At 45.9% G+C, this 17827-nt stretch overlaps 1 pseudogene; it reads right to left on the bottom strand.

Annotated features, from left to right (window-relative positions):
- LOC135543810 (unconventional myosin-XVIIIb-like) overlaps positions 1-17827 on the bottom strand; it is a 34018-nt pseudogene that overhangs the window by 12025 nt on the left and 4166 nt on the right.

A 17827-nucleotide genomic window follows, 5' to 3' on the forward strand; every position in this document is an offset into this window, starting at 1 on the left:
GGCAATGGAAAGAACCAGATTACAACTACGGCAAATGAGCAAAGGAACCAGGTGTTTTAGAGGACATAGTCTAACCATGTTCAAGAGTCAAACAAAAGGGAACCGTGCACTTTATATATTAAACACAAAAACTACGGTTTAAGGGAGGAGTAGGGCATTGATCGGAAGCAGGAAAAGAAAGAAACCGTATAAGCCGATGCTCTACCAAGGTTTTCCAGCACACGGCTTTGACCTACTACAGCAGCTATGTTGGTCTATTGTCATTCCAAGCACGTGTAGGCAGGTTGCTCAGGATTCAAACCTTCTCAAACAGCTGACACTCAGTAACTGTTTTGACCCTACGAGGTGGTCTGTGGTCAGTAGCGGTGACCTACCCGTCTCTCAGAGGACTTGTGTACATCCTCTAACTCCTCTTCTTTATCCTCCAGCTCTTTGTGATGGATCTGTTTCCTTCTCTCCATCTCCATCTCTAAATGCAGGTGCACCTGGAGGTGGAGAGGTGGAGAAAGAGAGCAGACAGTTGAGGTCAGACATCTAGCAAATTAGTTTGTCTGGGTGAGAGTGTGCTATATGTTCGTGAGTGTGTGTGTGTGTGCGCGCATGCATACCTGCTGCAGCTGTTGTTGTATCTTGGCAGTGAGCTTGGTGAGCTCCTCTCCTCTCTCATTGGTCTGGGTCTCCAGGAGGCAGAGCTGCTTCTTCAGGTCCGTCAGCGAATCAGAGGCCAGGTGAAAGGGCACGCTGAGGTCACGGATCTGGTCACACAGCTCCTCCTTCTGCTGTTGCACACGTACCACCTCCGCCTGGCTCTAATACACATACAGAAGTTAATAAGGCGGTGCCTAAAGGGCAAAAGAAGTGGAGGTGGTTTGGCCCAACTAAAAGAAAAACTAAAATAAGAAAAACTTTTGAAAAACTAAAACTATACTAAAACTAGTATCTTCGTCTGCAAAATAAAATAAAAACCATCATAAATTATGTTAAGTTTTATGAAATAAGATAAAGAATACTTTGGGCAAACATCTATTGGGGTTTTCAAACTTGTTTTGCAATGGGGTTTTCAAGCTTCTGACTCTGGCAGGTAAATACTGCCAGTAGATGGCAATGTTTCAAATATGCCTTGCATGTGCATCACTATTACAAGCTAATACCAAGGAGGACAAGGCGGAGCAAGAGGATTACCTCTGCCCAAAATCTGTCCCCGCGAGATAAGCAGACCTTTTTGCATGGAGGTCTATGAGAAAGGGCCAAATTACGTGAGGCTTAGTTGACCAAACAGAGTAATGTTTGTTACAAATGTACCCCGATAAGTTGGCTAGAATGGTCCCACCTGATCTTGTCTCCTCCCGCCTGCCTTCCATCTTTGAGGACATGTATTTCATTGCTAGAGGGGTTAATTGAACATCTTGTCAATATAATAGATCATATTTGCTATCACTAGCTAACAATAGGGAAGAAGGGGGCAATAAAGCAGACCAGAGTGGCCCCGCCCCAAACAGAAAAATTGGCTAGTGAGATGTTTTATTCTGGGGTGGGGGCAATAATCTGACAACGGTTGCGTTCCCCTGCTCAGACGTTGCATGCGTCAGTCAATGGTTGCTTGCCATCGACAGCATCATGGACTGACAGATTGCAATAACATGTGTGGTTAGCTGATATTTAAAATACCTGTCCAGGCGTCAGCAGCGTCTAAACTTTGGAATGCGGCCTAAGATTGATTTATAATTGAAACATAACCAAACCTGTGACCATCACCTTATTGCTGCCCCCCCAGTGGCATGAAGTGCCAAGAAAACACAAACTATACGCCAACACACAAATGGCTTCTAACCTCCCGCGCATAGGCTTCTTTCTAATCCCTAACACTAAAACTGGAACTAAATAATATAAAAACAAAATACAAATGTTTTTATCAAACTGAAACTAAATAAAAATGCGTACTAAGAACACGAAGGTAACCTGCCTAAATAACTACCGACCCATGAAGTGCTTTGAAAGGCGGGTCATAGCTCACATCAAAACCATCATCCCAGAAACCCCAGACCCACTTTGCATACCGCCCTAACAGATCCACAGAAGACGCCATCTCTATTACACTCCACACTGGCCTTTCCCACCTGGACAAAAGGAACACCTATGTCAGAATGCTGTTCATTGACTACAGCTCAGCGTTCAGCACCATAGTGGCCTCAAAGCTCATCACTAAGCTAAGGACCCTGGGACTGAACACCTCCCTCTGCAACTGTATCCTGGACTTCCTGATGGGCCGCCCCCTGGTGGTGAGGGTAGGTAACAACACATCCGCCATGCTGATTTTCAACACGGGTGCCCGTCAGGGGTGCGTGCTCAATCCCCTCCTGTACTCCCTGTTCACTCATGACTGCATGGCCAGGCACGACTCCAACACCATCATTAAGTTTGCCGATGACACAACATTGGTAGGCCTGATCACCGACAATGACGAGACAGCCTATAGGGAGGAGGTCAGATACTTGGTCATGTGGGGCCAAGACAACAACCTCTACCTCCCTGATAGTGGACTACAGGAAAAGGAGGACTGAGCACACCCCCATTCTCATCGATGGGGCTGAAGTGAAGCAGGTTGCGAGCTCCAAGTTCCTTGTTGTCCACATTACCAACAAACTAACACGATCCATGAAGAGGGCACGACAAAACCTATTGCCCCTCAGGAGACTGAAACGATTTGGCATGGATCCTCAGATCCTCAAAAGGTTGTACAGCTGCACCTTCGAGAGCATCCTGATTGGTTGCATCACTGCCTCGTATGGCAACTGCTCGGACTCCGACCGCAAGGCACTACAGAGGGTAGTGCGTACAGCCCAGTATGTCACTGGGGCCAAGCTTCCTGCCATTTAGGACCTCTATACCAGGCGGTGTCAGAGGAAGGCCTTAAAAATTGCCAAAGACTCCAGCCACCCTAGTCATAGACTGTTCTCTCCGCTACCACACAGCAAGCGGTACCGGAGCGCCAAGTCTAGGTCCAAGAGGCTTCTAAACAGCTTCTACCCCCAAGCCATAAGACTCCTGAACATCTAGTCAAATGGCTACCCAGACTATTTACATTGCCACCCCACCCCCCCCTCCTTACACCACTGCTACTCTCTGTTGTCATCTATGCATAGTCACTTTAATAACTCTACCTACATGTACATATTACCTCAACTAACCGGTGCCCCCGCAGATTGATTCTGTGTCAGTGACCCCCTGTATATAGTCTCGCTATTGTTATTTTACTGCTGCTCTTTAATTACTTGTAGCTTTTGTCTCTTATTCTTATCCATATATTTTTTAAACTGCATTGTTGGTTAGTGGCTCGTAAGTCAGCATTTCACTGTCAGGTCTACTACACCTGTTGTATTCGGCGCATGTGACTAACAAAATTTGATTTGAAATCAAATCTGAAACAAAACTGAATTTCAAATGAAAACAAATATAAAATTACATAACTATAATAACCTTGCTACAAACACGCCACAATGCGACTCTTGCGTTGCCTTTTCTGTGTCAACTCGCATTCTGGCATTTATTCTGCACTCCTCACCGATGCATCATGAAGTATAACCCAGATCAGCAGCTAACATCCAGTCCAGTCAAATCTTCCGTTCAGTGTGTGCGAGTTTGAGCTATCGTTCAATCAGAATGAAAGGCAGTTAACCTATAGTAGTTCCTCAGCTTGTCCCCGTCCGGGAACTCTCTGCTCTGAACTCTGTTTCTCCTCCTCCATCTGTTTCTCCAGCGCCCCCCTGGTGACCTTACACTGGTCCAGATGAGCCTGAGAGAGGGAGGGAGAGAGAGTGAGAACCTCACAGTGTATAATCTGTCGTGGACAGGCTATGGAAATGACGTGAGATTTTACTTCTGGGTGAACCCGAGGTCACACTGCATTATGTGACACAATTGTAATTGTGCTGTGGCCCTTTTGAGTTATACAGAGATAGATACATGTGTTGTAATCCTATCTGCATTTCCTTGTTGTCCCTGGTGAGTCGTAGTCTCTCTCCTCTCTCCGTGTCCATCGCCTGACTGACAGCGTCACCGCGGAAACGCTCGCCACTTAGTTCCGACGACACCGCCGTCACCTACGGGACGAACACGCGCGTCTTTACTTGCAACCAGAATGTTACCCACCGTCCTCAAACTTGACACGTTACGGTCGTCGTTTACACTATACTGTCCCCCTAAACTTGACACAATGTATTGTCCCCCTAAACTTGACACAAGGTACTATCCCTCTAAACTTTACACAATGCACTATCCCTCTAAACTTGACACAAGGTACTGTCCCCCTAAACTTGACACAAGGTACTGTCCCCCTAAACTTGACACAAGGTACTGTCCCCCTAAACTTGACACAAGGTACTGTCCCCCTAAACTTGACACAATGTACTGTCCCCCTAAACTTGACACAATGCACTGTCCCCCTAAACTTTACACAATGCACTATCCCTCTAATTTTACACAATGCACCATCCCTCTAACTTTACACAATGCACTATCCCTCTAATTTTACACAATGCACCATCCCTCTAACTTTACACAATGCACTATCCCTCTAATTTTACACAATGCACCATCCCTCTAACTTTACACCATCCCTCTAACTTTACACTTTCCCACCTTGGTCTCCGGGATGTCAGTGGTCTGTCTCAGCTCGTTCCTCTCCGTCTCAGAGCCATGATCTCATCCTGGGGAATCAAAGTATTTTTACCACATCTCCTATCGCCAAATCTGCAATGTTAAAGCAAAGCTCTTGTAACTGTCTTTGGGTCGATTCAAAAGGCTTTGGACTCCGGATCAAGTAGTTCCCTTGGTTCTAAATCATTAATCAATTAATACCTATTTAGCCCCGAATCACTGAGTAGTCTCTGAATGAACTAATACCTCTTTAGCTCTGAATCACTGAGTAGTCTGTGAATCGATTCCTACCTCCTTGGCTCTGAGTCTCTGATCGTCCATGTTAACATCCAGTAGGGGGCGTACTCTACACAGCAGTTTCCACCAGATCCACACATCTCAGAGTACGGATGTTACTCTGGAAACACCTCACAGCCATCTGCTGCACCTGTATGGGGACAGACAGAGACACCGGCATCCTACCTACTGTACCTAACCACAATTATAGGAAGACACATTATCGGGTGACACCGTCATGCCAGAGTCACTGAATGTGTGTGTGTTACACCAGCGCCTACCTAACCTAACACATTACATGTTTCACCTGGGTTAGCAGTCAGGGGTTAGAGGTCATAGGTCAGACGCCTTCATTTTGCAGCATTGTTGTCTAGCCAGGTGTCCCATACAGGCAGCATGTACCTGAACCAGCCAATCACTGACCAGCTTGTCTCTCTGCTGCTCCCAAGTACTTTAACACACCTCGTTTCATGAACACCTGGGGAGAGGAGAGAGAGAAAGAATGGGGAGAGACAAGGAGAGTAGGTAGCGAGAGGAGGGAGGGAGAGGGAGGGGAGGGAGGGAGAGGGAGGGAGGGAGAGGGAGGGAGAGACGGGAGGGAGGCAAAGAGAGGGAGGGATAGACAAAGAGAAGGAGGGAGACAAAGAAAGGGAGGGAGGGAGAGACAGAGAGGGAGGGAGAGAGAAAGTGAGGAAGTGAAAGACCGAGAGAGTGGAAAAATGTAGTGTAACTAGCTAATCTTCAGAAACACTGTGTCAGAGACTGACTCTAAGGAGCTCAATACTATCAGAACAGAAGCTCCCTCCCTCTGTCCCTTCCTCCCTGATACTCTTCCTGTCCAGATCTACCAGCAGCTCCTCCACTTTCCTTCCTCTCATCCGGGGTGATGAAGACTGAACCATACCGTTTCATGACCAGAGGAGACAGAGCCTGGAAACGACACCTGAAGTCACTCAGTCACATGTTCCGAATAACCTGGGAGATAAAGAGAAAGGGGGGAGAGAAAGAGAGAGAGAGAAATAGAGAGCCTTCAGAGCCACAGATATACAGGTGAGCAAGATGTCGGCACCAAAATTCCCTTTATCAACTTGATAACCTATGCAGAATGGCCAACACTACTAACCTGTGCACAGGGGCTAATTCTAGGCTAACACTAACCTGTGCACAGGGGCTAATTCTAGGCTAACACTAACCTGTGCACAGGGGCTAATTCTAGGCTAACACTAACCTGTGCACAGGGGCTAATTCTAGGCTAACACTAACCTGTGCACAGGGGCTAATTCTAGGCTAACACTAACCGGTGCACAGGGGCTAATTCTAGGCCAACACTAACCTGTGCACAGGGGCTAACACTAACCTGTGCACAGGGGCTAATTCTAGGCTAACACTAACCTGTGCACAGGGGCACTAATTCTAGGCTAACACTAACCTGTGCACAGGGGCTAATTCTAGGCTAACACTAACCTGTGCACAGGGGTGCACAGGGGCACAGGGGCTAATTCTAGGCTAACACTAACCTAACACTAACCTGTGCACAGGGGTGCACACCGGTGCACAGGGGCTAATTCTAGGCTAACACTAACCTGTGCACAGGTGCACAGGGGCTAATTCTAGGCTAACACTAACCGGTGCACAGGGGCTAATTCTAGGCTAACACTAACCTGTGCACAGGGGCTAATTCTAGGCTAACACTAACCGGTGCACAGGGGCTAATTCTAGGCTAACACTAACCGGTGCACAGGGGCTAATTCTAGGCTAACACTAACCGGTAACACTAACCTGTGCTAACAGGCCAACACTAACCTGTGCTAATTCTAGGCTAACACTAACCGGTGCACAGGGGGGGCTAATTCTAGGCTAACACTAACCGGTGCACAGGGGCTAATTCTAGGCTAACACTAACCTGTGCACAGGGGCTAATTCACAGGGGCTAATTCTAGGCTAACACTAACCTGTGCACTAACCTAACACTAACCGGTGCACAGGGGCTAATTCTAGGCTAACACTAACCTGTGCACAGGGGCTAATTCTAGGCTAACACTAACCTGTGCACAGGGGCTAACAGGGGCTAATTCTAGGCTAACACTAACCTGTGCACAGGGGCTAAGGCTAACACTAACCTGTGCACAGGGGCTAATTCTAGGCTAGGCTAACACTAACCTGTGCACAGGGGCTAATTCTAGGCTAACACTAACCTGTGCACAGGGGCTAATTCTAGGCTAACACTAACCTGTGCACAGGGGCTAATTCTAGGCTAACACTAACCGGTGCACAGGGGCTAATTCTAGGCTGACACTAACCTGTGCACAGGGGCTAATTCTAGGCTAATACTAACCTGTGTGGTAGAGCTGTAGGGCGGGGAGGATGTGTGCAGAGTGCAGCTGGACCCTGAGAGCAGGGACGTCAAAACATCCGCTACCGCTGTCTTAGCAAACACACACTGTATGAACACTGGCCTGGCTCGACCAATCAGATTCAACAGAGCATCCTGGATGGAGGGGGAAGGAGAGAGGTGGAGAAAAACATCCTCAGATAGACAGAGTAGAAGTGTGGGATTTTGTATGTGTGTGTTTTACAGTGTTATAGTACTTACGGCCTGTAGTTTGACTGATATACAGTGGGAGTGTGTATTAGGGTACTTACGGCCTGTAGTTTGACTGATATACAGTGGGAGTGTATACTGGGGTACTTATGGCCTGCAGTTTGACTGATATACAGTGGGAGTGTATACTGGGGTATTTACGGCCTGATATACTGTGGGAGTGTATAGTTTGACTGATATACAGTATTTACGGCCTGTAGTTTGACTGATATACAGTGGGATGTATACTGGGGTACTTACGGCCTGTAGTTTGACTGATATACAGTGGGAGTGTATACTGATATACAGTGGGGGTACTTACGGTCTGTAGTTTGACTGATATACAGCTGGGGGAGTTTGTGATATTAGGGTACTTACGGCCTGTAGTTTGACTGATATACAGTGGGAGTAAATACTGGGGTACTTACGGCCTGTAGTGACTGATATACAGTGGGAGTGTATTGACTGTAGTTTGATAAACAGTGGGAGTGTATACTGGGGTACTTACGGCCTGTAGTTTGACTGATATACAGTGGGAGTGTATACTGGGGTACTTACGGTCTGTAGTTTGACTGATATACAGTGGGAGTGTATACTGGGGTACTTATGGCCTGCAGTTTGACTGATATACAGTGGGAGTGTATACTGGGGTACTTACGGCCTGTAGTTTGACTGATAAACAGTGGGAGTGTATACTAGGGTACTTACGGCCTGTAGTTTGACTGATACACAGTGGGAGTGTATACTGGGGTACTTACGGCCTGTAGTTTGACTGATAAACAGTGGGAGTGTATACTGGGGTACTTACGGCCTGTAGTTTGACTGATATACAGTGGGAGTGTAGTTTGACTAATACACTGGGGTACTTACGGCCTGTAGTTTGACTGATATGTGGGAGTAAATTGGGGTACTTACGGTCTGTAGTTTGACTGATATACAGCGGGAGTGTGTATTAGGGTACTTACGGCCTGTAGTTTGACTGATATACAGTGGGAGTAAATACTGGGGTACTTACGGTCTGTAGTTTGACTGATAAACAGTGGGAGTGTATACTGGGGTACTTACGGCCTGTAGTTTGACTGATATACAGTGGGAGTGTATACTGGGGTACTTACGGCCTGTAGTTTGACTGATATACAGTGGGAGTGTATACTGGGGTACTTACGGTCTGTAGTTTGACTGATATGCAGTGGGAGTGTATACTAGGGTACTTACGGCCTGTAGTTTGACTTACGGCCTGTAGTTTGACTGATATACAGTGGGAGTGTATACTGGGGTATTTACGGCCTGTAGTTTGACTGATATACAGTGGGAGTGTATACTGGGGTATTTACGGCCTGTAGTTTGACTTACGGCCTGTAGTTTGACTGATATACAGTGGGAGTGTATACTGGGGTATTTACGGCCTGTAGTTTGACTGATATACAGTGGGAGTGTATACTGGGGTATTTACGGCCTGTAGTTTGACTGATATACAGTGGGAGTGTATACTGGGGTATTTACGGCCTGTAGTTTGACTGATATACAGTGGGAGTGTATACTGGGGTACTTACGGTCTGTAGTTTGACTGATATACAGTGGGAGTGTATACTGGGGTACTTACGGTCTGTAGTTTGACTGATATACAGTGGGAGTAAATACTGGGGTACTTACGGCCTGTAGTTTGACTGATATACAGTGGGAGTGTATACTGGGGTACTTACGGCCTGTAGTTTGACTGATACACAGTGGGAGTGTATATTAGGGTACTTACGGCCTGTAGTTTGACTTACGGCCTGTAGTTTGACTGATATGCAGTGGGAGTGTATACTAGGGTACTTACGGCCTGTAGTTTGACTTACGGCCTGTAGTTTGACTGATATACAGTGGGAGTGTATACTGGGGTACTTACGGCCTGTAGTTTGACTGATATACAGTGGGAGTGTATATTTACTGACTTACGGCCTGTAGTTTGGATATACAGTGTGAGTGTATACTGGGGTATTTACGGCCTGTAGTTTGACTGATATACAGTGGGAGTGTATACTGGGGTATTTACGGCCTGTAGTTTGACTGATATACAGTGGGAGTGTATACTGGGGTATTTACGGCCTGTAGTTTGACTGATATACAGTGGGAGTGTATACTGGGGTATTTACGGCCTGTAGTTTGACTGATATACAGTGGGAGTGTATACTGGGGTATTACGGCCTGGTTTGACTTACGGCCTGTAGTTTGACTGATATACAGTGTGGGAGTACGGCCTGTAGTTTGACTGATATACAGTGGGAGTGTATACTGGGGTATTAGGGCCTGTAGTTTGACTTACGGCCTGTAGTTTGACTGATATACAGTGGGAGTGTATACTGGGGTACTTACGGCCTGTAGTTTGACTGAGTGTACAGGGTATTTACGGCCTGTAGTTTGACTGATATACAGTGGGAGTGTATACTGGGGTATTTACGGCCTGTAGTTTGACTGATATACAGTGGGAGTGTATACTGGGGTACTTACGGCCTGTAGTTTGACTGATATACAGTGGGAGTGGAGTGTGTATTAGGGTTTGACTTACGGCCTGTAGTTTGACTGATATACAGTGGGAGTGTATACTGGGGTACTTACGGCCTGTAGTTTGACTGATATACAGCGGGAGTGTGTATTAGGGTGCTTACGGCCGGTAGTTTGACTGATATACAGTGGGAGTGTATACTGGGGTATTTACGGCCTGTAGTTTGACTGATATACAGTGGGAGTGTATACTGGGGTACTTACGGCCTGTAGTTTGACTGATATACAGTGGGAGTGTATACTGGGGTACTTACGGCCTGTAGTTTGACTGATATACAGTGGGAGTGTGTATTAGGGTACTTATGGCCGGTAGTTTGACTGATATACAGCGGGAGTGTATACTGGGGTACTTACGGCCTGTAGTTTGACTGATATGCAGCGGGAGTGTATACTGGGGTACTTACGGCTGGTAGTTTGACTGATATACAGTGGGAGTGTGTATTAGGGTACTTACGACCTGTAGTTTGACTGATTTACAGCGGGAGTGTATACTGGGGTACTTACGGCCTGTAGTTTGACTTACGGCCTGTAGTTTGACTGATGTACAGCGGGAGTGTAAACTGGGGCACAGAGGCACGGGGGCCGAACAGCGTCTTCACTACCCAACTGGAAAGAGAGAGAGAGAGAAGGAAAGGTTGAAGCGAACATTTATTTGAAAAAGAATTGCAAGGCACACATCAATAATACCCGTTTAGTGGATCTGAAAGAGTTTGCCACAATATGGTAATAAGCCAAGGAGAGGTATATCTGAGATTGGGCAACACTTACACAGAGGACTTCTGCAGCAGCGAGATGGCATTGAGAGCAGATGGGTTGCTCTGAACCAGGCTGAACCATCCAGTCAGGTCATATCTGACCGGGTCAGAACCCACCAGGTGGCTCACCTCCCACTGCAGGGGCTGCTCACACTGACACACTGAAGAGACAAAACAGAACTGAACGTCTACACTACTAATACATCAGAACAACGTGTCCACTGCTTGCACAATATCTTCTGGATCACTGAAACGGACCAAAACACTGACATACACACTCTCGCCCAAACTCCTGCTGTTGCACAAAGTCACACACTAGCAAAGAAACACAGACACCCCCCCCCCGGAAAACACTTGGGCTTTGGGTGCCAGTGCTCCCAGAGGAGGCTGGGAGCTGTAGTCTATTTAGACAGTTGGTTATTGTGTATGTGTTAGGTACAGAAAGGGGTGGGGGTGGGGGGGGGGGGGCCTGTAGAGCGGGCTGGCCAATGGTGGACACCACCACAGCAGGACTGGTCTCTGGAGCTTCAAAGTCTACTGGAACTCTCTCCTGAAACAACAGTACACATTACGTTACATGTTTGTGTGAGTGTGTAAAGGTGTGTGTGTGTAGCAGTTCTCCAGCAGTCTCCTGTAGGTGTACAGCAGAAACCAGTCCAGCGTGGTTGAAGTCCAGGGAGAGAACCAACAGCGAAGCGAGATGAGGCGTCTCTGTGCTGACAGCTCACACACCCAAAAGACCTCAGGATCGTAAACACTGCCTGGGTACGCTCCACTGGAAACACACAAGGAGAGACAACATTCTACACAGTGTGCTATTACCTCACACCCTTCATAAATACACAAAGATTTCATATTACATTACGCAAACATGCACGCAATGCACGCACAAAGCACTCACCACTGATGTTGTCTCCGGACCGTGCCAGCCTGTTTGAGGAGTGTGTGAAAGCTTGGCAGGAGGTGGTCTTGCCCGTGCCACTGCGTCCCACCGCGCACACACTCTGGTCCCTGCGCGTGCCTACCTTGGAGACAGACACACGCCTGACTCGAGCGGCCAGGGCAGGGGGAGCGTCCCACACACTGTCCCCACGACGGGAATGAGGGGTCTTGTGAGAGGAGACCACAACATTCCCTTCTCATCAGAGTTTGCGTGGAACTACAGCAATATAACACCTTGCTCCTATCACTGACGGACCAGAGAGTAGAGACACTGGGTTTCCTGGAATGAATCACTCAGCAGAAACTGGTCCTGTAGTGTGTGTGTATGTGTGTTCACCTTTCCGTGTTGGTTCAGCGGTGGTCAGAAGTTGAGCAGGTTGGGTCCAGCGTGTGTGAGGGGCAGGCTGGCTTTAGCTCGACTTGTTAAAGTGTGGAGCACTCCACCCTCAGGTCCCTCAAGTCCTCACACAGGTTCAGATTCAACTGGAGAGAAAGAGAAGAAAGAGACATCATGCAGTGTTCCGTCTTCCCCAATTCGGACACTCACTAGGCCTGCTGGGAGATCTGGGGTTCCCTTTTCTGGTTTCAGCAGAGTGGCTGGAACACAGAACCCACCAATCACAGACCTTCTCAGTATAAACCCGTATAAACCCACCAATTGGAAGTCTCAGGACAAAGCCATCATGCAGTGTTCCATCTTCCCCCATTCTGACTCTCACTAGGCCTGCTGGGAGATCTGGGGTTCCCTTGTCTGGTTTCAGCAGAGTGGCTGGAACACATTACCCACCAATCACAGACAATCTCAGTATAAACCCACCAATTGGAAGTCTCAGGACAAAGCCATTAAATCAAATCAAAGCCATTAGTCACTTAAAGATAGAATCCTTAGTTGGCACATCCATTTTTGCATTAAAAACATTATTAATAATATTATTAATATATGCCCATTAATTCTTGAAGAAAATAACTTTCAAATGCCTCATGAGCTGAGATCCACTGTCATAACCCATCAAAACCCCAAATATAGTAATATTTTACTCCATTGTTTGTAAAAAAGGAAACACGGTATAGCCTAGTAAACGTTTGAAAAAAACCCACGTGTTTTAACGCATACAGCGCTATTTCACAGTAAACAAATGAACATCAAGAAGGGCATTCAACATGTATGGCACTTACACAAATGACTGTTTGGCTCAGAGAAATTAATAATAAAAAGATTGTGGGGAAGGTTTTATTAGATTTCTGGACAGCTTTAGACATTATCGATCATAATCTGCTGCTGGAAAAACACGTGTGTTATGGCTGCTATATTGTGGATAGACAGTTACCTGTCTAACAGAACACAGAGGTTGTTCTTTAATGGAAACCTCTCCAACATAATCCAGGTAGAGTCAGGCATTCCACAGGGCAGCTGTCTAGGCCCCTTACTTAAAAAAAATCTTTACTAATGACCTACCACTGGCTCTGAGTAAAGCCAGTGTGTCTACGTATGCTCATGACTCATCACTATGTACGTCAGCTACCACAGCAGGTGATATCACTGCAACACTTAAGAGTTGCAGTCAGTTTCAGAATGGGTGGCAAGACATAAATTAGTCCTACATATTTCAAACTAAAAGCATTGTATTTGGGGCAAATCATTCACTAAAACCTAAACCTCTAGTAAATCTTGTAATAAATAAATGAGGAAATTGAGCTAGTTGAGTAGACTAAACTACTGGAGTAACCCTGGATTGTAAACAGACATGGTGTGGCTCAGTTGGTAGAGCATGGCGCTTGCAACGCCAGGGTTGTGGGTTCGATTCTCACGGGGGACCAGTATGAAAATGTATGCACGAAGTTGCTCTTGATAAAAGCGTCTACTAAAATGTACATTGAAAATGTCAACGCATATTGATGCAACAGTAGTTAAGATGGGGAGAGGTTTGTCCATAATAAAGCGCTGCTCTGCTTTCTTAAAACACTATCAACAAGGCAGGCCCTGCTTTTGTCACACCTGGACAACAGTCCAGTCATGTGGTCAGGTGCCACAAAGGGGGACTTAGAAAAATTTAAATTTTCCCAGAACAGGGCAGCACAGCTGGCCCTTAAATGTACAAAAAGAGATAACATTAATAATATGCATACATGTCCTGGCTCAAACTAGAGGAGAGATTGACTTCTTCACCACTTGTATTTGTGAGAAGTGTTGACATGCTGAATCCTCCGAGCTGCCTGTTTAATCTACTAGCACACAGCTTGGAGACGGCTCTGAGACAGGATTGTATCGAGGCACAGATCTGGGGAAGTCCATTTCTGCAGCTTTGGAGGTTTCCAAGAACAAAGTGGCCTCCAAGATTCTTAAATAGAAGAATATTGGAACCAACCAGACTCTTCCTAGAGCTGGCCGCCCAGCCAAACTGAGAAAATGGGGGAGAAGGGCCTTGGTCAGGGAGGTGACCAAGAACCCAATGGTCACTCTGACAGAGCTCCAAAGTTCTTCTGTGGAGATGGGAACCTACCAGAAGAAAAATCATCTCTGCAGCACTCCACCAATCAGGCCTTTATGGTAGAGTAGCCAGACGGAAGCCACTCCTTAGTAAAAAGGCACATGGCAGCCCGCTTGGAGTTTGCCAAAAGGCACTCTCTGCTCTGATGAAGCGAGGTTTGAACTCTTTGGCCTGAATGCCAAGAGTCACATCTGGAGGAAACCTGGCACCATCCTTATGGTGAAGCATGGTGGTGGCAACCTCACGCTGTGGGGATGTTTTTCAGCGGCAGGGACTGGGAGACTAGTCAGGATCGAGGGAAAGATGAGCAGTGCAAAGTACAGACACATCCTTCATGAAAACCTGCTCCAGAGATATCAGGACCACAGACTGGGGCCACGGTTTCTCTTCAAACAGGACAATGACCCTAAGCACACAGCCAAGACAACGCATGAGTGGCTTTGGGACAAGTCTCTGAATGTCCTTGAGTGGCCCAGCCAGAGCTGGAGAGACCTGAAAATAGCCGTGCAGCGACGCTCCCCATCCAACCTGACAGAACTTAAGAGGATCTGCAGAGAAGAATGGGAGAAATACAGGTGTGCCAAGCTTGTCGCGTCATACCCAAGACTCGAGGCTGTAATCGCTGCCAAAGGTGCTTCAACAAAGTACTGAGCAATGGTCTGAATACTTATGTAAATGTGATATTTCAGTTTTAAAAAATGTATTATCTGCTTTTGTTTTTTCATGATCCATTTTAGAATAATGTAATGTAACAAAATGTGAAAAAAGTCAAGGGGTCTGAATACTTCCCGAATGCCCTGTATGTGGTAGTAGAGTAGGGGCCTGAGGGCACACATTCAATATGTTGTGAAAGCTGTATTGTAATGTTTAAAAAATATATGTTTAACTGCCTTAATTTCGCTGGGCCCCTGGACTAATGGAGATCCTTAACAAATGCAAATTCAAAACGTGGTTAACACTATAATTTTGATACTATGGATTGTCAGTCCTTGCTTTTAATTTGGGAGTGGTTCCATTTCTCCAGGCCCATCCATAAGCTTTATCAAAACACAGGCGGGGTGGCCACTTTGTTATTGTTTCAATTAAGGATTCCAGCTTTAGAGGCACCACAAGATGTGTTTGATGTTAATCATTAACAGGGAGACATTCTTCTATAGTTAATTAAGCACTGTATATTTGTCCCAACATGATTTATCGTTGTTTTTGTGGAGAAAATTTCAGTCATAGAGGAGATTTCCTGGTTGTGATTCTAGTCTGTATTCTCAGTATTATTCTCACAGCACAACTAAACAGAGATTACCAGGGTTTATGTCTCAGGGGATTAAACTCTGATATGCATCCCTAATCTCTGACCCTGTGTGTGTGTGTGTGTGTGTGTCAATCAAATGTATTTATAAAGCCCTTTTAACATCAGCCGATGTCACAAAGTGCTATACAGGGACCCAGCATAAAACTCCAAACAGTAAGTAATGCAGATGTAGAAGCATGGTATGTGTGTGTGTGTGTGTGTGTGTGTGTGTGTGTGTGTGTGTGTGTGTGTGTGTGTGCTAGGGCTCATGGGATGTGCGTGTGAGTATATGAAAATCTAAAAGGATTAATGCTGGCTAGATGACCTAGTCCGGGTATTCTCAAACTGGGGTATTGGGGGTAAGCCAAATAAAAATGTGATTCACATTAAAAAATATATATATAAAAAATAAAAAAACATTTTCAAACAGTACATTTATATTTTCCAACGGGGCTATACATTTGGGTGAGTTTCCCCCCCGCCTGAGTAGCCTTGTTTCACTGGCAAAAATAAAAGAAACATATAGTGTTCAGTGAAATAACAACACAATGTCAAATACAGGGAGCCTAGACACATAATTAACATCCAATCACATTAACCATTACTCTCTCACGGGAAACCTTTACTCTTGGGCAGACATTTAGAAATTAAACATGACAATTTGAAAAATAAGCCACAGGAGTTTTCTGAGCGAGAATAAAGATGAATTTCGAGTAGTAAGACATGTATAAAAGCAACAGATACCATTAATAAAAAGGGTCTAGAAACGTCTTATATGGTGAGCTACCGAGTGGCTAGGACAGGCAATCCCCATACTATAGTAGAGGACTTAATTCTTCCTGCTGCCACTGATATGGCTGGGACAATGCTGGGGGAAAAGGCCCAAAAAACTATACAGACAATGCCTTCATCAAACAACACTGTTCCACGATGCATCAGTGACATGGCAGAAGATGTTTTGAAACAATTACTGCTTCGCATCCAAGCCAGTCAATTATATGCGCTACAGCTGGAGGAGTCAACAGACGTGGCGGGCCTGGCACAGCTCCTGGTATACGTCCGTTCCGTTTATGGGGGTCAATTAAGGAAGACATCCTCTTCTGCAAACCCCTGGAAACCAGGACAACAGGAGAGTATATTTTTTAAAGTACTGGACAGCTTTGTGAAATCAAATGGACTTTGATGGTCAAGATGTGTTGGTATCCTTACTGATGGTGCAAAAGCCATGACAGGGAGACATAGTGGAATGGTAACGCAAGCAGTTGCTCCCGACGCCACTTTGTTACACTGCAGCGTCCACCGAGAGGCTCTTGCTGCCAAGGGAATGACCATGATTTTCACTTGTCTGACCCCTTGCATGATGACGAGTTTCTCACACGACTGGCCTGTCTGGGTGATGCTTTTTCTTGCCTGAATGATCTGAATCTAGGATTACAGGGACTCTCTGCAACTATATTCAATGTGTGGGATGAATTTGAGGCTATGACTAAGAAGTTGAAGCTCTTTTCTGTCTGTATTAACAAGGACAACAGGTCTTTCCATCGTTTTCTGATTGTTTGTGTGCAAATGAACTCAAGCTTACGGACAATGTCAAATGTGATATAGCGAAGCACCTGAGTGAGCTGGGTGCGCAATTACGCAGGTACTTTCCCGAAACTGGATTTGTTATCCCTTTTATGCCCTGCCTCCAGTCCACTTACCCATATCTGAAGAATTAAATTAAATTAAAATCAGAAGCCAGTGCCAGATTTCTGGATTGGGCTGCGCTCAGTTTCTTGTCTTGGCAAATCGCGCTTTTAAGACACTGATGCCCTTTGCAACCAAGTACCTATGTGAGAGTGGATTCTCGGCCCTCACTAGCATGAAAACTAAATACTGGCACAGGCTGTGGGTGGAAAATGATTTAAGACTGAGACTCTCTCCAATATAACCCAACATTGCCTTGTTATGTGCATCCTTTCAGGCGCACCCTTCTCGTCAACCTGTGGTGAGTTATTCATCATTATAGATGAACAAATAAGGTTTTATATGTCAAATGGATAAATAAAGAGCAAAATGATAGATTATTATTGAATTATTATTTGTGCCCTGGTCCTATAAGAGCTCTTTGTCACTTCCCACGAGCCGGGTTGTGACAAAAACTCACACTTATTTTTATGTTTAATAAATGTATCGTATAGTGTGTGTGTGTGGCAGGCTTACAATGACGACAAAAAAACAACATTTGAGAGTGCGCCGACCCTGGTGCTAGAGGGGGTACAGCTGGAGGTTGAATGTTTGAAGGGGCACGGGA

Source organism: Oncorhynchus masou, chromosome 8 (assembly GCF_036934945.1).
Source record: "Oncorhynchus masou masou isolate Uvic2021 chromosome 8, UVic_Omas_1.1, whole genome shotgun sequence".
Taxonomy (NCBI): Eukaryota; Metazoa; Chordata; class Actinopteri; order Salmoniformes; family Salmonidae; genus Oncorhynchus; species Oncorhynchus masou.